Source organism: Sus scrofa, chromosome 8 (assembly GCF_054392235.1).
Source record: "Sus scrofa isolate SSC_HxYL_T2T_F1_AM1 chromosome 8, Sscrofa_HxYL_maternal_Yorkshire_Landrace_v2.0, whole genome shotgun sequence".
NCBI lineage: Eukaryota > Metazoa > Chordata > Mammalia > Artiodactyla > Suidae > Sus > Sus scrofa.
Window position 1 is genome coordinate 106448981 of NC_139390.1, and position 22394 is coordinate 106471374.

At 36.1% G+C, this 22394-nt stretch overlaps 1 long non-coding RNA gene across 1 annotated transcript in view; it reads left to right on the forward strand.

Annotated features, from left to right (window-relative positions):
• Window positions 1-17595, forward strand: part of LOC106504728 (uncharacterized) — a 689957-nt gene extending 672362 nt beyond the window's left edge. Inside the window, exon 5 of the long non-coding RNA XR_014813074.1 lies at window positions 14701-17595. This is a non-coding gene — a long non-coding RNA (uncharacterized LOC106504728). The remainder of the gene's footprint in view (window positions 1-14700) is intronic.
• The last annotated feature ends 4799 nt before the right edge of the window (window positions 17596-22394 follow it).

The following is a 22394-nucleotide window of genomic DNA, read 5'->3' on the forward strand; positions in this document are numbered from 1 at the left end:
TGTTTCATTTAAAATGCATTGCCACTTAGCTGTTGAGATAACCTGGATCAAACTCAATCAGATAAGGAAGATGGAATTTTTTTAAAGTTTATAGTGTTTGTTTATGGTATTAAGGCACCTTTGCAATTTTCAAACTGGATTTGTAATCTAGGTGCTACAGCCATAGCCCACCTCATCAACAGGCTCTCATCCTTATTGAGCTTTTTTGGCTGGGAGAGCTGCCAGTTATCTCCCTTTGCACAGCTGGCAGCTCCCAATGTAAAAAAGACCCTGTGTTATTTAGCGATGGTGGAGCTAGAGAAGGGGGGAGATCAGGTGTGGGAGATTCAAATTTATGCTGCTTGGCACCATATGATGTGTAAAATCTAAAGGACCTGCTGGCCTGGTAGACCAGCTATTTATTCAGAGAAGTGATGGAGACCTTCCCGTCCAGGATGGGAAACAGGCGGCAGAGAAAAGGGGGCATGAAGGCTCCCCCCTGGCCTTGCTGAGGGATGTCCTCACAGTTGAAAGGCCAGCAAAAGGGATTACAGCCCTGAGCCAGGCAAATGGGGTCTGTGAGCCTCTGCTATCTCTAACCACAGACCACAAAGGAAAGCTGCCTTGATATTCCCTGACAGTGAATGAGCTGGCACTGCTGGGACTCTGGTCCCGGTGTGGATTTTTAAAGGAAGAGGAGTGGGTTGAGTCTGGGAAGGAGGGATATCTTTAACACTGCTCAACTCAGACTCTTGCCACCATCTTGGGGTAAGTGGGTTGTGAGGGCAATCCTTTCTCCTTTTGCTCTCCCCTGTACTCAATACCTACAAAATTTTTAGTTTCCAAAGGGATTTTCATTTGTTCATCCATTTATTCCTTCCTGAACATTCAGTGAGTGGCCAATTTATCCTAGGTAAAATACCAAATAATAAGATACAGTTCTACCCTCAAGGATCTCACAGTCTAGCAGAGGAAACAAACAGAAAGACAAGCAAAAATAGAGGAGTTCCCTGGTGGCTTATGTGCTGGGGATCTAGATTTGTCACTGCAGAGGCTCAGGTCACTGCAGTGGTGTGGGATTGATCCCTAGCTCAGGAACTTCTGCATACCTCAGATGCACCCCTCTGCCCCCACAAAAGAGAGGGAAAACAGTTTTCTCCCAGCTGTACTGACTCCCAGGGTACTACCTTAGGAACCCTGACTATACTCTTAGAATCTGTGTTTTATTTCTTTGTCAACAATGATTCAGAGTGAGGTTTTAGCGGCTCCAGGTCAGTGGAGAGAATTTCCTTGGAACAACCTACATTGCCCTGACCATTCCTGAGAAAATAATTACTTGACTTGTTTTATTTTCCACGTTAATATTTAAGAGTTTGTAGAAGAGAGCTGAAATATGGAATATTCAAAAATATAAGTCAATATAACAAAATGATGAAGGACATTGTTCCCCTGGTTATAAAGGAAGTGTCCTTGTCAGAGAAGGGTGACTTCTCCTATGAGAGGGAGTGGGACAAGTTATGAGTGAGGACTAAATGGAGGGGATGGAGAAGAATGGCCGTGAGGGTGAGGCGTTGCACACAAGAGGACTGAGGGTATGGTTTGGGCACAATTTTAGCTCTGTTCACAGAAATTAAACTTTGGAGATGGGTGAAATGTCTCCAGATGATATTTAAGAGGCTGTATTGAATGAAGGGCCTTATAAAGCCTCTGAACTCCCAAAGGAAAAATCTCAGTAAAGATAGATATGATTGATCAAAGTTCTTGGGCTGGTATCTTGTTAAATGTGAATAGTACAGGGATTAGGCTCCAGGTCTGCCCAGCTGTATGCAGCTATGTATACATCACTGGGGCTGCATGGCTCACGAAGAATGATGGTTTGGGAATGAGGACACCTGCGTTGCACACCAAGCTCTAAGAAAGATATTTTCTATTTCTGGGTTTGTACTCTCATGAGAAGATGTATTTTAAAACTTCTAAAGAATATGTCAGTTATAGACAAAGGAAAAAATGACCCAGTGAGGGCCTTAGGCCAGGGTTTCTGTAGGGTGTATGCTCTTTAATTTAAATCTTTTGAAATTTTCTCCTTATAGGCACAGTATCTGCACAGGAAACACCCAAATAGAGTCTTTGTCCACCTTCTCTGGAAGTGAGGAATAGCCAGCTGATTACCCATTTCTCATTAGGAAATTCAAGCAGAAAGACACTCAATGGCAGGAGGTTAGAGGACAGCCTCTCCTCCAGGCATTGGAGAGAGCACAAAACAGGAGATATGAGCCTAGTCTGCTTTAATTTTGTAATACCATCCCCATTAATTTCCACTATGACAGTAAAAATAGTATTCTTTGTAGAGACTACTAAGCCAGCCTAGATGTTGCCATGAATACTGAAAGATTTGGGGGCTTAGCAAAAGAGATTGTATTCCCTAAGAGCTCACGCTGTAACAGCCACTGTGCTAGCCCCTTATATTGTAAGTACTTTACTTCTATCTCATTTAATCTTAAAAACTACCTACTTTTAAGATTAGGTAGACAGTATCCATATTTTGACAAATGAGGGCACAGTCTAAAGTCCTAGTACTTATAAGGGCAGGAGTGGTATGAAAACACTATATTCTGATCCTTGAGCCTATGTTTATTTGGGTTTTTTCCCTGTTCAGTTACAATGCTTCCCACATCATAAGGCTACTGTGTCAGTACCTGTGGTGTCATCGAGACTCTGAGTTGATGGAAAAGTTAATTAGGATGCTATAGGGACCAAAATTACCATACACCTGTCACTCAGATATTATAGTCTGCGTGATGAAATGGCACAGACTTTTTCTTTATGGAACACTGTGAATAATTTATCACTGTGCAATCGTGCACAGACATCACTTATGTTTATTACATAAAGGTAAGATTTTACTTGGTCACATGTAAAGTTATTTAACGGGTGTTCTTGAACTTATTTGAATTTCTTATCTTAAATGAACCTGCAGTTATTTTTAAAAAAAACATACAATCCCACAAATAAGGATATAGTTTCCTCCTTCACCAGGCTTTGAGATGTAAGCAAGAAAGATCTCTGTATGATTCATCTCTGTGTCTCTAAGGCTTAGCACTGTTCCTGGATCTCTGGTGATAAATATTTTGTTTTCTTAAAGGTAGAGGGATAGTGAGAATGGAAGCACATGTATTTTTACATCATGTTCTCTTAAATATACTTAAAGTAGTGTTCACTGAGAACTACTCAATGAATAGTGTCTTACATTAGGTAAGCGGTAAAACAGTTTTAAGAGTTCAGACTCTGAAGTCAGGCTGATGGGTTAAAATCCCAGCTCTACAATGTACCAACTGCATAATTTTAGGCAAGTCTGAGTGTTTCTCATCCTATGATATGGGTTGATAAATTGAACCAACCTCTCCCAGTGTTGTTATGAGGATAAAATGACTGATGTAAAGGACATAGTTGAGTGACTATAACACACGAGGTATCAGTAAAAGTTTAATATTACTATTTGAAAAAATTAACCTTAGATTTACCAGTGCTCAAAGAATTATCTCCCAATCATTAAAGCTATAGGGAGAAATAGCCTCTAAGCTGATCCAAAAGATCACATTTTTGCCCTTATTTTCTGAACCCCATTTCTGAAAAAAAGACCATGGCAATGAGAAGAATAAAAGGGATTAAAGCATACTTCAGGGAATCATATACTTTTTCATTATTATTCTGTTCTAGCTGCTTTCTAACTCAGCCTCTAAGTCAAACTGAAAGCCCAAGTCTCCTCCAATCTTTTGATCAACTCAGAGTATAATCCTTTCCATTTTAGTTGGATTTGCCCTAAGACTAGGCTGTTGAATTATGGAAGACAACTCAATCTTCACTAAGCATGAGTGTATTTGATTTTTGTCTTTTTCTTTTTTTTTCTTTTTTTAATTTCAGGGGATCCTAATGCCAAGATAACTTTTTGGAATTTAGGGGAGGATAAAAAGTAAATCCCAAAATAAAACATGTTTATCAAAAGTGATATGGAGGTAAGAAAAAGCTCCATGAACAGAAACAAATGACCGCATTTTTGTGTTAAATGAAAACACTGCCACTATCTTTTTATAAGAACCTTGCATTTGACAATGAGGAAATAAAATACCCAAGAAAGTATTTTCCTGGCTAGAACCTTTTATATAAATAAATATATTGCCTTCTTCCTGCCGCTCTCCACCAGAGTTAAACAATGGCCACTTAGAAAGGAAATGATGTCAACACCCTAGTGATAAAAATCAAACTGCACTGAAGGAAACATAGTGAAACAATAGGAAAAAACATGCTTTCTAGATTCTGTAGTTTGTCATGGTGACTCCATGAAGAACAGTCAATTATTAAATTTAAAGTGTAATTCCAGTATATTCCCACACCGGCTTTACTATCTTTGTACAATTTTAATATACACATTTTTCAGCAAAGACAACTAAAAAATCCAAAGGAAAGGTGAGAAAAATTGTCTTTGGTAGACAGAAGAATTTATAGCTTTAAATGTATGTAACTTTTTTTTTTTTTTTTTACTGAATCAAAATTTGATTGGCATTCCAATGCCTTTCATAGCTCTCTATTCTGGGAAAGGCTATTTCAGCGGAGTTTACAGACTGGTTGTAGAAAAATATCTTAAAGACCATTTATCAATTTAATGAATACTGAATAAATGCTTGGAAGAACATTCAGACTAAGGATGAAAGAAAGTAAAAATACGTGAAAAAAGATCCCATGCCTGTGGCAAATTTGCAGTGTTAGAGTTTGACATGCTGCAAATTAATCTCATCCTCTAGGAATCGATTTCTCCTATAGATGTTCTAGTCCTGAGTAAGCATATATCTAGATGACCTGCTTTGTTGGCTCAGAGAAACAACAAGGTCAAATCTCTTCCAAGTCTTCCAAACTAATGCCTTCATTCCTCCTCATTAACTGTTCTTGTGCAAACTATTTAGAATAAATGATTACGGTACCAATAGGTTTATATAATTTGCATCAACATTTCTTTGTTGATTATTAACCAGATGTGGTGTCATAGGAAGCCTTCTATTATACATGAGTTTAAATTTTTAAAACTTTTCATATAAATTCTATAACAAAGCAGATTTTATCATGGTAGTCATAGCTGTTTTCATATAAGAAAATGATGTCCTAAACTGGAGTCCATGTTACAAAGAGAGGAGTGGGTATTATTTTAAATGCATGGTGTCACTGAATCACCAGAGGTGGAGTGCCACAACTCACTTAAAGTCTCAAATGTCCAAAGGAAATGAGAAATGCTTTTCATGCCAGAACTCTGTTCCTCATTTCCTCTGATATCAGACATCTTGTTTTAATTAGAGACCAGGCAACACAGAGGATTCAGTCAGTCACCAGCACAATTTGAGAACTTGAGGAAGTCATAATGCCAAGAAGTCTATCCTCTAGGGAGGTCCATGTGCCCCTTTGATAAAATCCTCCTTTTTAGCAGTCCCCTCTTTCACAGAGTCTAAATACACTGTTCCTCAACCTTGGAGACAGCTCAGGGGGCTCAGTGCTTATGATAGGAAAAGAGAACAAGGAGCAAAATAATAACAGTGATAATGATACATGATAACTTATTCTGTATATTATTCTAAACAGGTTTAGCCTATTTACATAATGAATGAATGAGTAGACTAAAGGAATATAGGGGAAAAAACTGCTTAATTCATGTAACATTTCGAGCTGAACTCAACACATTTTCTAGTATACTTTCTTACCTTTAGTCTCTTTAAATATATGCTAAATCAATATATAATTGTTTAATTATTATCTCATACTAAAAAAAGAAATGATAAAGATATAAATATTAGGTTTATGACTCATTTGGTTATGGCTGTTTAATTTTAAATAAGAAAAACAAAACAAAATATATCTCAACATGTTAACAGAACAATTAAAAGAGATGAAGAAGACCTCATAAATTACTCAGGTCAATTACTCAGGCAAGTCAAAAGGTCAACTGCATTGCCTTGTAGTCCTTCTTTTTGGGGAATGTTTATTGATTTTTATCAATTTTTGGTTATTCACAAAGAATCAGCTTATCTGCTACAATTGTGACAAAACTATAATCCTGAAATTTTTAGGTGAAATTGATTGCATCTGAATTTCCAAGACACTTTTAAAATTTATCTCTAGATATTTTGAAATTGAGGAGTGAAATATTTAGGAAAGTTTTACCCAATTTTAGGTTTTTTTTCCTTGCCAAACTATTTAGAAGTATTCCTTGAATTATATTCAATTACTTATGATTACCATGGTGAAGAGGTGACTCAAAAGCAATTGGTTGTTTCCATTAAGGGGAACATACCCAAGATTATGCCATAGGTCATGTATACTTAATAGCAATAAAGATACCATTTGAGATGCTGCTTCTCTAAGGGTTTCAGAATAGACCATTTTCAATACCTGCACTAAAGTTTGTTCTAATTAAGGATGGTTTTTCCTTTGAAACTGTTTGTTTACACAACAAAATATTGTGCAGTAAGCTTCCAGAGATAATTTCCTAAGATAAAGTCTTATTTATATCTTTCGATTCATCAACTTAAGAAGATAAGAGTTACTTCTGGAATTCTTTGGAAAAGTTATACCAGTTAAGTACTTGGCTCACATTCTAAGAGCCTTTGTAGTTTAAAAAAGCTTAAGCAGAAGTTCTCATTGCTGATTTGCCCCAAGTGTCAAACATCAGTGGAATTTTCCAGTGGGCTTTCAAGAGTCAGGTACCTGCTTTAATTAGGAAGATACCTGGGTGTTTAATGGGGACTTTTCAAGCTATTGGAGCAGAACTAGAGTAAATGACCCTATTTGTTTGGGAAAAAAGTTAACAGTGTCATGGATGCTCCATAAAGCAATGCAAAATTACAAATGGGAGGTAAGGAAAATAACAGAAGAGAAATTTACATCAAAGAAAATTATACCCATACATGTAGCTATGCTTTTCTTACCAAGAGCTGTTAAAACAATAAATACTTACCACAGAAGATAAAAGGAAACCTATTTTCATAACGGAATATCCATATGAGCATTCATTTTATTTTACTGGGAATGGGTTTTGTTATCAGTAGAATTTAAACAATTTCCAACAGTATCATTTTTCTGGTTATCAAGAGAGCTTTTGTATTTGAGTTTTTGTTTAGACTATGGGCTCTTTAGTTAAGCAAGGAAACTTCTATAACCTCTTCAAAACTTGAGTTTGCTGTTCAAGTCATTTTTGAAATAAAGGCTATGATAAAAATCTAAGATTCCCTTGAAGTAAATTGGTACCAGAAAGTTCTGGAAAGGAATAGTTATGAAACAGCAAAAGCCTGAAGAACTTACAAAAGAAAATACTTTAGAGTATATTAGCTTTTATGCCAAATGGTCATTTTAAAGAATTGTAATCTCTTGGAAAAGTTAGAGAAATAGAGAAAACAAACACTTTTTACCAGAAAGAGACCCTCTGAGAGTTTGGGCAAAATATAAGATATGGTATTGCCTCCTGAAAAGATTTATAAACTGAGGTGAATATTTTTCTTCTCTCTGAGGCCACATGGAGCAGAACGCTGTAAAAATTTGGAAACCTGGTCTGGGTGAATTGAGAGCTAATCAGAAGTTTTAAAAAGGCCTTAATACCTAGCCTCTGATCAGCTGTGAGTGGTATTTATAAAATAGAAATTATTCTCCCAAATAAATTTAAAGAGGGCTTTCTATGAGGGCTATTTCTATCAGGGTTCTTCTCAAGCACCAAAGCACTAGAACTGGGAGTCCACAGATTATCAATGAATGACTTTGAGTTTAGGAAAATGCCTTGAATGAGAACAAGATTTAAATTTATCAGACACAACTTAGAATAGATTTACAAGGAGATCCTGCTGAATAGCATTGAGAACTATGTCTAGATACTCATGTTGCAACAGAAGAAAGGGTGGGGGAAAAAATGTAATTGTAATGTATACATGTAAGGATAACCTGACCCCCTTGCTGTACAGTGGGAAAATTAAAAAAAAAAAAAATTAAAAAGGAATCTGAAAAAAAAATAAAAAAAAATAAGCACATTAAAAAAAAAATTTATAATGGTTGGTAAGAATTAAAGTGTCCTAAATTTTTTTACCTTTTTGAAATTTTTTCTCATTATTAGCATTTTATAGTGTATAAGTAATATGAGCAAATATCTGAAATGTTAACTGCTATGTTTTGTTATTTTAACAAAGATTGGATTTGTAGGAAAGAAACAGAAATGATGAAGAATTTAAGGCCATGACCAGTAGTGCATGAAAATGTCCTCACCCCTTCTATCTGGTGGCAGCCACCAGATATGCCTGCAAAACTTATGTAAAAAATTGCTTAGCCTAGTAAACTCCAATTTATGGAGAAAGGAGAGAATAATAAGGTGTTGTTCTGGACAAGTGTAAGAAATGGTAGTTGTGGCCGTTCCTTATCTCTGAAGTACAACAAAGTCTGAATTCTAAATTTGGTCATTCCAAGTATTTCATCAAGCTGTAACTGAACCTTCAGGGTTTAACTCTTTGTTTTTAAAGGATCATTCATGAAACTAAGGGCCTATAGCCATTCTGGAATAATCCAATTTGTTTGGGACACATCATGTATAATTCTACCTCAGTCTTAGAGGCCACTTTTCTTCTAAGCCTTTACACTGGTATTGTGTTACTAACCCTCTAAGCTTCCCTGTGAAGCATGTATTAATTGTCCCAGGTTATTTTTGAAAAAGTTAAGCCACAGAGAAATTGCAAACCTGTCCTAAGTTAATGTGTATTATATCACTGTATATTATTTGTGATGGGTATTTGTCTTTTTTTCACTTAGCAAAAGGCACAACCAAGGTGACCAGAGGGAAGTGAAAGTAGGCAATCTAATTCATTACCCATTTAATAGATAGCAAAGCTGAGTCTTTGAAAATGTACTATTTACTTCAATTTAGCTTGCCAGGCTATGAAACAACATAACAGAATTGCCATATTAAGAGCAACTACATAAAGGTCCTTCATCTTGATAAAATCTATTAAAGTAAAAAAGGAAAATTTTAAACAAATCTTTATTTTTGGTAACTAAATTTAATTTGAAACAAATACATAATATTCTTAGGAAAATAAATTGAATTATTTTAGTTTCCTGTCATGCAGGATTGAATCCAGGTTTTTCAGGTTATGGAGCTTATACCACTAGGGATGCCCCCCCAAAAGATAACACAAACCTGCAAATGCAAAATTAGCTACATGTAATAATTTATTGAGAATAAGAGTCTTAATAAGGACCAAATTTTCCTAAGATGGCAAATAAAGTAAGTATCAAAATGCCCAAAAAGCATAGTACTTTTATTAATTTATTGTCTGTCCCCAATTTTTTGATGTATTCTTCACGTGACAATAATTTTGTAATATTTTCTAGAAAGAATAGGAAGATAATTAAGTCTTTGTTTTAGCATATTAAAGATGTATTTTTTGATGGTTTAAAATGTTCCTTTTAGTTTCATATATCATCATTTATAGTGTTACAAAGGATTGCTGTCAGATACAGATGGAAATCTCTACCCAAGGTGTTTCATCTAAGACCTGATGATTTTAAGGCATTTCAAGTTTCCATAAGCAGTGTAGTCACACTGCTGTTTGAACTGACCACAATCAAAGGATCTCTAACTCTGCCCCATTTGAGTCAAAGAGCATGAAAAGGATTCCTGGAAGTCATCTCTGTATCCAGATGGTCAGCAATTACATACCTATACACTTTAAGTGACCATAAACCATATAAATGTATACCATTAAACTCAAACTCAAAGTATTGTCAAGGTAAATTTTCTTTAGCCAGATTTCAAATATGTTTGTGGCCACTCCAGCATTGCCTGCCACTGGGGGAAAGTTGGGATGGACGGAGACAGTGGTTTTAATCAATTGTAGTTAAAATATCTTACCACTGTAAATATCACAAAAATTATTATGACTTTGTGAATGTTTCTAGGAATCTGTCTGGGAAGAAGCCTGTGTAAGTGGAAGGCTAAATCATTGTGAACGTGTCTCTGCTAAATTGAACAAACCAATGAAGCTACCGATTTCTGTAAAATTTAGAGTACTAACATGGGTAGAAATTAAGATACATCCTGATAGATATTTTTTGATTATATAATAATTAATGACCTGAGCTGATTTTAGTAACATGTACTGTAGTAATATGAAGTATGAATGGTAATAGTAATAATATTAAGAAAATAGTTTTATGAAGGAACAGTAATTTCTAAAAATTTAGTGGATCCTAATATAAAGATATCCTCCAAATTAAATTTGCACTACCTACAGTTGATGTTGTGGAGCAAATGGCCCATTAACTACTAAAATGTTTAAGTGTGTGACCAGCATTATGAGAAATCCAAGCACTTTCAGAATATGAAGGTAACCCTTTGATGGTTAAAAAAATGTATGTACAAACAACAGCTATCGCAGGCCCAAATATATAAGGAAATTTTGTTTGAGCGTTTTTGACAAAGAGATGACATATATTGAGAGGAACTTGGCATGTAGGTAAAATCATTCTGATTGTCATTTGTGAAGCAACGGCTGCCATGATACAGAGAATATAAAATGTTTAATGACACAGGAACCTGAAAATCATTACTCAAAATTAGACTTGGCTCATTGTTTTGTGTGACCATTAGTAGAAACAAATGATTATTTTTACTGAATACTCTTTCCATCTTACACTAATGTATGTGTTAGATTCTGAAAGGTCCTTATTAGTCATCACCCTCTGACTCAATTTTTTTCTTGCTTCATATTAAGAAAGCTGTGAACACGACAGTTAAGTATGTGGTTGCTCAGTTTTCTCAGGAATCACGTCCTTATTTTGATTTATTGCCTTAAGAATCTGTGTTGTCTAATTTCTGCTGTACCTCAGACACTAGGCACTTCTATCTGAAGAGGCTTTGTAGTATGTGGACCAGACCAGCTCTGGGATCCCAAAGACCGGGCCCTGAAACTGCAGAGTGTGACCCAGGGCAGGGTACCTCACCTCTTCTTGTTCTGTTTCCTCGTGGGTTAAACTCTACTTCAAAAGGGATAAAATAACATACATGTCTTCAGTGTTTCCTACGCGGCAAGTGCCACCTGAGTGAATAAATGGATGTATGTGACTTGTTTCTGTCTTTCTGCCTATATGGTAAACTAAAGGCATCCAAGGTACACTGGTCTACTCAGCTGTGCCACTTTCTATGATATGGAGGTGGAGCTTATTTATGGTAACTCTGCAGGTACTGTGTTATCTTTTTAAAAAATTTCTCCTATATCAACTTGACGCGTATAGTTTTCAGCAGACCAAAATACCGAGGCAGAATCTCATCTCCTCTCTCCCTCTCTCCGTCTCTATCGTTCTCCTTGCTTAAGAGAGAAGGAAGGAGGGAAGTGAATGAAGACAAGAGAGGTATACCAAATTTCTGCAATTAAGAAGGCAGTTCAAAGTCTCTATTTTACCTTACTTGCCAAACTCAGAACTTAGAATAAGGAAAAGGAGTGCTGGCCATTCTCTCAGAGATTATTTCCCCCATCAGTTACTAGGGGTAACACATTGTCAAGAGACAAACAGGAAATCAGTGGGCCACAGGCTTGCTGTCAAGGCCTGAATCTTCCTTCCATGCCACATGTTTACAAACATGCTGTGCTCCCCTTGACAAAAGCAGACACACACTCAGGATCTTCAAGGCTTTCTACTGTGTTTAGGAAATGGTTTCATTTAAGAGTTTCTGCTGTCAATTCTCAGACAATGCAGAGAGGGGGTAGTGTCAGTAACTGACTAAAAGCTAGTTTGAGCAGAAGGCTTAACTCCATGGGCTGATAAATACGTGTGTGTATTAAGATGAATAGACACCCAAGATTAGAATTTGTTATGGAAAAGAAAACTTGGCTTACATGGCTGTAATCGGAGCCAGAAAACACTGAACTTTAACGTTAGTATCTCTGTTTTCTGGAGGTCTCTTGATGGTGCAGGAGAGGGGATTAAGTCCCAGAAATCAGTAGGAAAATAAAGAACTGCTTTGTGAGTTTGTGAGTCCTGGCCAGTCCTGTGACTGTTTACCACTTATACAACAATGGGGAAAGTTTCTCTCACACAACCTGGTTGGATCAACACCACAAGATTTCTTGGTACTTCCTTCCCTTAAGCTCCCCTGATTCAGGAGTCAAGAAACAGTGGCACACACACACACACAAATTAAATACCTCATTCTATTCCTTAGTGTGGTTGCTTTGCAATAAAGTTAATTAAATACTTTTAAGACTAATAGATATGCCTGGGAGGGCTACAGAATTGCTTTTCCTTTATCAATTTCATGCACCGCAAAGACTTTCTTTTCTGTGTGCCTAAGGGCCTATTCTTCAGCAGCTGTAAGGGGGGCTGGGGACTCAGATGATTAGCAATTCAGTCTTTGCCAACACTCACCTAAAATACCACTTTTCTAATATTCCCAGAGAGTTTTCTTTTTCTTTTCTTCCTTTTTTTTTTTTTTTTTGACTTTTTGACTTTTTAGGGACTCACCCATGGCATATATATAAGTTCTCAGGCTAGATGTCAAATCAGAGCTGTAGCTGCCGGCCTATGCCACAGCTACAGCAATGTGGGATCTGAGCCGCATCTGCAACCTACACCACAGCTCATAGTAATGCCAGATCCTTACCCAATGAGTGAGGTGTCATCATGGATATTAGTTTGTTTCGTTACCACTGAGCCACGATGAGAACTCCCACAGAGAGGTTTGTAATGTTTGCATATAGAGTCAGGGTAAAAGTGAAGATTTCTACTCTTTACTATCAAGATAGGAAAGCAGGGGTAGGCAGCTGAAGGAAGGACACCACATGCATAATTGTATATAAATTGGAAGCAGCTTTGAGAGAGGTATATCAGGGACAAACAAAAAAGACATAAATTAAACATCTTCCACGGACATCTGCAGTTGTCCAATTCCTTTGGCAGAAGATTTAATCTTCAATGCATGCATTCATTCAACATTTACTGAGCATGTATTATGTGCTAATCCATTTCCTTAGACACTGAAGATATAGCACCCAGTAAAACAGACAAGGTCCCTGTCCTAAGAAACATTGATTCAAATTTAAAGACTGACTAGAATGAATTTGTATTTTTCAGTCAATAATATATATTGGAATAAATTTATCAGCTCTTTTTATAGTGAAGGTTTTAGGAATGGTATAGGAGAGAAACCAAAGTGCTAAATTCGCCTCTTAGTATATGGGTTGGGGGTGTGTGTGTGTGTAAAAAAGAGATTTGAAGTCTAGAGATAAACCATTTCCTACTTATCATTCTTATCTGACAAGAACCAAGCACAATAGAAGAGGTTGACTTTGGACTTGAGTGAGACTCAATAACAGAGAACATTGAGGACGGAAGAACTAAACACATGTTTAATGTTTGTAGATACGTTTGAAAGAAATGAAAAAAACAGCCAGAGACCAGTTAGCTTCCCTGTTATCGCTCAAATCAACCTCTAGCAATTCCCTTAAATATCAGGAGTCAGACTAAATTACTAACCTGCTAAGATGTAGTGAGAAGAAATAGATAGCTTATATCTTGGACTTGTCCCTTGTAGAGAAAAGTAAAAACTCAGCAGAAAGCCTTAGAACTATAAATATCACAGATTCATGACACATTCATTTAAATCTGTTTATGTTTTACCCCTTCACTCTTCTAAATTGCATACAGGTATGAAGCAGAGGAAAAAACCTTTTTCATTTTTCAATGTAGGGCTAAAATGTTTTTTGTCCTTGCTCAACATTGAAAAATTTCCCAAATAAGTTTATAAACCAAATATTAACAAAGGAAGTATTTTGAATAAAGATAATTATATAAAACATGTTTCACATACAGTTTTAGAATATAAAAATGGACTCAAACCATGACAGTTTTGCATTAGAACTAAGGAATACCGACCCTCTTTTACATGTATTTTCTATGCCATGAATTTGGCACTTCATCATTGGGGTTTGATATTCATAAGGGTTTAAATTGTTTTGTTTGTTTGTTTGAAGATACTTACATGTCTTGACTATAAAAGAAAATATCCATTATAGAAATTTTAAGTTTCCTAGACTAGGATCATGATTTTACTTCCTCTGCAGTCCCCATAGCTCCTGGAACCTAGTGAGCACCAAGCCCACAACTGGGCAATAAATTAAAGTGAGTCAAATGGAACAACTTTTGTGAGGCTTGTCTGAAGACAGGCCAATCAATTAGATTTACAGGATTGGAAGAGTCTTCTAAGCTAACACTTCTGGGTCACATCTTTTAATCTCTGATATTTTAGTCAAGCATAATTACTTAAATCACATGTAGTCAAACATAGCATACTGACCTTAAGAAATCCAATCTGTGTTTTAATAATCAATTCTTTAGGAATGTAAAAAAAAAATGCATAGTGTATAAATTTTCCAGCTGCTCTCTTTTGGAAATGGAGGTCTAGGTGAGTGGGTGTTAAAAGGAAATAAAGCATCATTGTAGAACTTTGGACTCTGACAACTAACAAATAATTTATGAGCCTAAAAAAACAGAGTATGAGCTGTCCTTTTGTGTTCCAAAGAAAAATGCCTTGGAGAGGTTTAATGAATAAAGAATACCCAATGAAGCAGAAAAATTTTAAAGGATGCAAGCTTCCTAATTTCAGTAACAATGAACATGTTTTTACGTTGGCTTATAATTTCTCTGCAGATGTTACTCCAAAAGTTCGGACTTCTTCTAGACCTTAGCATATAACACATGACTTCGGTCCAATTACTGAGATTTGGTTGAGGAAGGCCAGCTGGCAACAGCTTCTGGAAGCAAAGCTTTATGTTTTCCCAAGGTGAGCATAATTTTTTTGTTTTGTTTTGTTTTGGTATAAGAAAGAGCTTTTGTAAGTCAACCCACTAGAGTGAAACTATAACATAAATCTAATTGATGTTCTCTAGGGAAGAAGTAGGATGAGCAGAGTTAAGTTGACATGCTGTTTCCTCTATCTGCACCTGACATTTACTGATTTCAGCTTATATCCCATTAAGTTTATACATGGATTTGAGTAAATCCAAAGTTGTATACAATTGGTTGCTGCACACAATATGCAATGGTTAGTGTTACATGTTTCATCATTTCAATGGAACAAATTATTATCAAAGAATCATTTCTATTCTTTATAAAGTAACTGGATATTAATTTAAGGAAGGTCAGAAAAAAATGATGGGAAATCGTTATTTTCAGAAAGGAAACTAGAAATGCATGGCCTTATCTCCCTATGTAGATTTCTGGTCAATCAACAATTATAATGACTGCCTTGGTCACATCCTCTGTTGTTGCTACTACCATTCTTTGATCTAGTACTACCAGTGTCATAAATAGAAGAAAACAGCAACAACAAAAGTAAAAACAAATGAACAACCAAAGAAAGACAAGATTTTCATTCAAAATGATGGGTTTGAATTCCAAGCTATTCATTTACTAAATACGACTTGTGGGTAAGGTTTTTCATATCAGATCTCCAATTTTTAGAGAAGAGAGAAATATAGGGTGCTAATAGTTATTATCCTTTATGGCACAAAGGGAATTTTCCTTCTATCACTAATGAGAAAAATGATTAACATACATCTGTAAAATATTATTTGTTACATATAGTTTAGTAGGATAAGATATGAACTTTACAATTTGAAGTATTAGAGCCTTACCTGCTTTCTTTCTAGACCAACATAATCTTTCAATACTAAGATTTAACTGCAGTATTAACAATGTTATTTTCAAAGACGACAATTAAAGAGTCATTTCAGAAACATCACTGCTATCGTATTTTTCCAATGTGTCACTTAAATTATTTTTGTGTTAGGTTTAAGTATGTTTATATTTGCTACTCCTTCTCATTCTAAAAATTTCTTGTCATTTATGCGAAGGCTTTTATTAAAAAAAAAAACTATGTAACATTTTTGTGTATGGAATACTCTTATCTGTCATCTCACATAATACTCACTATAGCCCTGGTAAAGCAGACACTGATGCATTGTTATGAGCTGAATTGTGCTCCTCCTCAAAAAAGATTTGTTGAAGTCCTAACCTCCAGTACCTCAGAAAGTGACCTTATGTGAGTCACTGCAGATATAATCAGTTACTATGAAGACAATGAATAGTAGAGGGGACCTTTATTCTAGCATGACTGATGTTCGTATAAGAAGATGGCCATGTGCAGACAGAGACATAAAGGTGGATGCTATGTGATAGTAGAAGAAGAAACTGGGTGGGCAGCGGCAAGACAAGGAATGTCAAAGATTGCTGGCCAACCTCAAAAGGCTAGGGAGAAGCAAGGAAAAATTTCCCAGCAAGTTTTAGAGGGAAAACAGCCCTGCTGGCACTTGATTTTGAATTATCTAGTTTCCACAATTGTGAGATAAGATATTTCTGTTGTTTTAAGCCACCCAGTTGGTGGTGCTTTGTTTTGAGGTCCTAGGAAACTAATAGATGAGTCCATGGCACTAGAAAATATTCACCGAGTGCTAAGATTGTATCATGCACCAAGAATTCTCACAAACTATAAAGTATTTCTAAGCATATTTTTATATCTTACAGATGAAGATAAGGCTCAGAGAGGTGAATTATTTGGGCCAAATTTGCACAACTAGTAATGGCAGAATTTTATTACAGTTATTTTTGATTCATGAACCTGAGAATAGGAATCATTAGTCCAACTTTGAAGATGAGGAAATTGAGAGTCAAAGAGATTGATATACCCTTGAGCTTATCTTTTTGAGGCTAAATGTATTCATTTCCTGTGGTCTATCTCCAGGGCCTATTGACCCTAACCTTTTTTTTTTTTTTGTTACCTTTTGCTTTCCCTAAGTAGACCACAAGCCCCACATTTATGGTACCCTAAAATGAGTGAGTCATCTGATAAAACCATGATCAGTGGAGCATTTAGAGCAGATGACCCTGCTGTTCAGAAATACTTTAGTCAATTTAACATTTTACAAGGCTAGTCTAAATAACAGATGAGTTTAACGCCTGTTTCTTTATGGTATTAACAATTTTATAATTATAATGACCATTATTTATTGAGCACTATTTAATATTAAACATTAAGTTCTTAAATACATTACCTTAAATCTTGTAAATGTCCTACCATAATTATTATTGTATTGTTTGTCATACAAAGAAGAGCTCCATAAGAGAAAAATAATTTTTGTTTTATCTTTCTGGATGGGTCTGGAATCTACCACATCACAGAGAATAAATTCTAGAGATAAGTGACTTTGGTAGGGCCATCCAATAAATTACTATTTACTATAGGACCAGAACTAAACACGAGACTTCTTGACCTCTAATACAGAATTATCCATGCCAATAATTCTCACATACCGGTCACCTAAAGAATTACCTGGAGAGTGTGATATATGGAATGATTGGCCAACCCGGAACTGCTATATAGCACAAGGATCTTACCCAATATTCTGTGATAATCCATATGTGAAGAGATCTGAGAAAGAATGGATGTTTGTATATGTATAACTGAATCACTTTGTCATACAGCAGAAATTATCACAACATTGTAAATTAACTATACCTCAATAAGACTTAAAAAAAAAAAAAAAAGCACAGAAGGTTGAACTCGTTCACATTAGACCTCAGGAAGCTAAATTTTAAACATTTCCCAGCAAGTTCTTGAGCACTCTAAATCACTAAAACTACGGTATCAGGGAAAATATTTCAGTCATTCACCTGAAGTCTAAGAAAATAGTCCTAAAGAAGATAGGTTTCACAGGATGTAAGAGAAAGAAATAAAAAAGAGAAAAAAGCCTTCATTCTCTGCTTTACCAACTTTCAAGTATGAATCAAAATGTAAAGAATTTTTCATTTTCTAAATTTTAGCAATTCTCTAACATTCATTCACCTATTGATTTTAAATTTTCTTTTAAAACCTGTGTTAAAACATAGAAACATAAAAGTGCCAAAGGGATGAAATGGTGATACATTCATTCTCTGAACAGAGTTGAACTCTTATCTAAGCATATGCCTGGAAATAATGCATATCATTTGTGAGCAAGATTAGAGTTAATTTTAAGCACCCCTCTAGCAAAGCATCTCTTATTTGAGAGGATGTGTAAGCTACAGTATGTATTCTTTCTATGCTCTCTAAACTGTGCTAATTGGGACAGTCTGTGAGTTTATCAAACTGGATTTGAGCAGCAGACGCTCTTTGTCTCCCACTCAAATTCCCTTCTTCTGAACACAGTTAGACTTAAATTCTTCATCCCCTTGACATTCCGTAATTTTATAAACTGGGCACACATACAAGATTTCTACTAGCATTAGGGCATTCTTAGCAGATTTTTTTCTTTTGATTACACAGTGGGAGGATTTTCATATGTGTTCAGCTCCTAACTCACTTAACTCGGGTACCTTCTGAAACCTCACCGTTAATTCAGCTGTGCATTGGTCTATTACCTTAGTCACTTCCATTTTTTTTTTTTTTTTTTGTCTTTTGTCTTTTTGTTGTTGTTGTTGTTGCTATTTCTTGGGCAGCTCCTGCGGCATATGGAGGTTCCCAGGCTAGGGGTTGAATCGGAGCTGTAGCCACCGGCCTATGTCAGAGCCACAGCAACGCGGGATCCGAGCTGCGTCTGCAACCTACACCACAGCTCACGGCAACGCCGGATCCTTAACCCACTGAGCAAGGGGCAGGGACCGAACCTGCAACCTCACGGTTCCTAGTCGGATTCGTTAACCACTGCGCCACGACGGGAACTCCCACTTCCATTTTTTAACAAAGAGCATGCTTCCACGATTCTCCTCATCTTACTAACACCTTACCATTTTCTCTTACTGTCCAAGTTAATGTTTATGCAAAATACTGAGTAAGAATTCTAATCTTGGATTAGTTACTAAGTAGTAGTTGGGCACTCTTACTCAAACTCTTTAAAACAAGTATGTCTTAATTTCTATAACTAAATAACAAGATGATTACAGTAAGGAGATTAAAGTTCTTTTCCAGGGTTAAAAATCCATCATTCTCAGATTAGAAACTAATAGTTATATTCTGAACAATTACATTTGGCTCTTTTAAATTGGGTACTTCCATAGTAAGTAGTCAAGAAGGTATTAAACATATATAGAAAATGAGATAAACTGATGGATTCCTATAAGGATGAATATTTGGATATACACTTGATAAAGAGAATATGGTAAAAGAGTAGTAGGTGGTAGATATATATGCAACGAGTCTAAAATTATTTCAATATTTTTTCCATATTAAAAGATTTTTGCTGTAAATTATTAAAAATAGTATCATTTGCATGTATGTGATATATATGTGTGTATTATTACATATCTTAAACACTACAACTACTCATATTCAAATTTTTTTTTGTTGTTTTTTAGGGCCACAGTGCAGGATATGGAAGTTCCCAGGTTAGGGGTTGAACTGGAGCTATAGCTGCCGGCCTACACCACAGCCACAGCAACGTCAGATCTGAGCCGCATTTGTGACCTACACCACAGCTCAGCACAACACCGGGTCCTATATTTGAAATATTTTAAGACAATCATGTACACACAACTCTCTAAAACATGTCTTCCCTGATTTTGTTCAGCGTGGCAGGCTACAATTTTTATTTCTTAGGCTTTGCTCTGTATTTCCAAAGGATCTGGAGCATTCCATGGTGATTTCAGAACATGTCAAATTCATTGCAGCTGCAAAACAGCTGGTGCAGAAAGCTGACAGTGGCACTCAGAAATGTGGTCTGAATTGATTAAAAGCTTGTGATTTGACTATAAGCTTTTTTTGTGTGTCCTACGATGTTAGGGATAATGTGGTAAATAATATAATATCATCATATTACCTAGTAATTCCTAGCATTCAAAATGATCTCAATATCCCACACAGGTTTGAATAATTTATATGGCATCCCCTGGCTTTATTTTTATGGCATATGTATATCACATAAGCTAAAGTGAGTTGAATCAAATATTACTTTGCTAATTGCAGCATTTTGTTCTTTGATTGAGAAAGCAGAGACAGAGGCATTCTCTGCATGCTTACAGAGAACACGGTACAACTTTATTAATGGATGGTCTGGAACAGTCTCATCTTGCCACCTTGAAAATAATACTTTAGATGCAGTGGAAATATCAGTACCTCACCTGTTTCAAAGCTTCCCAACAGGAATGGCAGTGGCATTAGCTGAGGAGGCTAAATAATATACATGATGATAGCTATAAAGAGGGGCTCTTCAGCATGGCAGAGGTAGAAAAGCCAGGCAGGATTAGTCGGGATACCCAGCACACATGAAAGCAGAGTCTGGAAGATACGGTGTGACCCAGCAGAGACTGGCCACATCTGAAGGGCAGAAAAAATTAGCTTATGCTATGAATCAGCTGAAAAGACTTACTTATATTTCATCAGTCATGGCCTTATTCAAATGTGACCTTCTTGGAGAGACCGTCCGGGTCACCCTATTAAAACTGCATCTACCAGTGCACACTCATGCACTATGTTTATTCCTTAGTGTTTAACATTATCTTGCATATAGTGTTTTACTTATTTGTATTGCTTATTCTATGTCTGACGCAGTAGAATATAAGTTGAATGAAGATAAAAACTGGTTCCAATGCTTAGAAAAGTTCCTGATACATAGTTAGTGCTTGACAATTATTTGTTGAATGAAAGCATTGGTTGAATAGGGAGTCAACCTCCTTTGGTGTAATAGGGACTTGACTTTTTTAAGATTGTCAGAATGACAATAAACCAAATATACAATGGGTCAAGTTTAATACTGTGACAGGTATTAAGAATTGAAAAAGATATAAAAATACAAATAGAGTAATCACAATAAAATAACATTAAATAATAATGTCTTTTGTCAATGAGGCTCTTGACAATTTACATAGAAATTTTTATATGCTTAATTTGAGTTTTATCATCCTCAGGTTTGTAGAAAGTACATATAATTTCCTTTTTGTACATAAGAAAACAAAAATTCAGAAAATTTATGTAGTTTGTCCAGAGTCACCTACTAATCCATAATGGTGTTAAGATATTATAAGCAGGAGTTCCCGTCGTGGTGCAGTGGTTAACGAATCCGACTAGGAACAATGAGGTTGCGGGTTCAGTCCCTGCCCTTGCTCAGTGGGTTAACCATCCGGCGTTGCCGTGAGCTGTGGTGTAGGTTGCAGACGCGGCTCGGATCCCGCGTTGCTGTGGCTCTGGCATAGGCCGGTGGCTACAGCTCCGATTCAACCCTTAGCCTGGGAACCTCCATATGCCGCGGGAGCGGCCCAAGAAATAGCAACAACAACAACAACAACAAAAGACAAAAAGACAAAAGACCAAAAAGATATTATAAGCAGCTTTTGACAGGAAAGTTCCTTCCAGGAGGCCCCTTTGTCTTGTCACTAACCTTAAGCCAGGCACCCCCATGCTCTATTCATCTCCGGCCCTAGCACACCTTTCAAATCTTATTATCACCCAATACCTCACCTAACCTGTTGGTTCTTTCTTTAGATCAAAGAAGTAGAAATGAAGAATAACTAACTAACAGATGACAAGATCTCTTCTCTAGCTTCCCCTTCAGTAATCTCTGAAACAAACTATATGACCAAGATGGCATCTAAAGAAAAATCACAAGAAGGCGACAAGCCCACACATAAGTCTGTACACATTGAAGGATGGTGACGACTCTGATCTCCTATCTCAATGATTAACTGAGATTGCCTCCCTTTACCCTTTTAAAAACTTTTATGGCTGAGCAAAATCTTAAAAGGTAGCTTTTAGGGGACAATGAATCCACCATCTCCTGAGACTGCTGGCATTCTGATTAAAAGCAACTTTCCTTTATACCAGCATCTGCCTCTCTCTAGCACTGATTTTTGAGGTGGGCCTGATTTGGTAACAATCTGAACATATATCTTAAGATTTTGATTGTTGTTTCTTTCATTTTTCACAAACATACTTTCGAATGACATATTTTAACACCAATGTTTTAACTACAGGAAAATTAAAGCTTCATAAATCAAGACTGAAAATACTTAATACGAAATGCCTAGTAACTATACCAAAATAAAAGCTAATATTCAGAAAAGTAGAAATAATTTTTAAAAATGAGCATTTATTGGCATTTACATAGAGAAGACCTGGGAAAACATATAAATATTACAAAAGAGCTTCAATGGACTTTCATTTATGTATTTGTTTGTTTTTCACTTTGCTTTTAGGAATGCATAGGCAATCATTCTAACTCTAACAGAGAAATGCAGAATATTACTATAGAACCACCCCTATCAAGAACACAATAGGTGAATGTAAAATAGCCAGGGAATTATACTAGATAGCAGTTAAACTGAAGAATGATGTACTATTCCGTGTTTTCTCACTATGAATAAATGTTTGTTAAAAT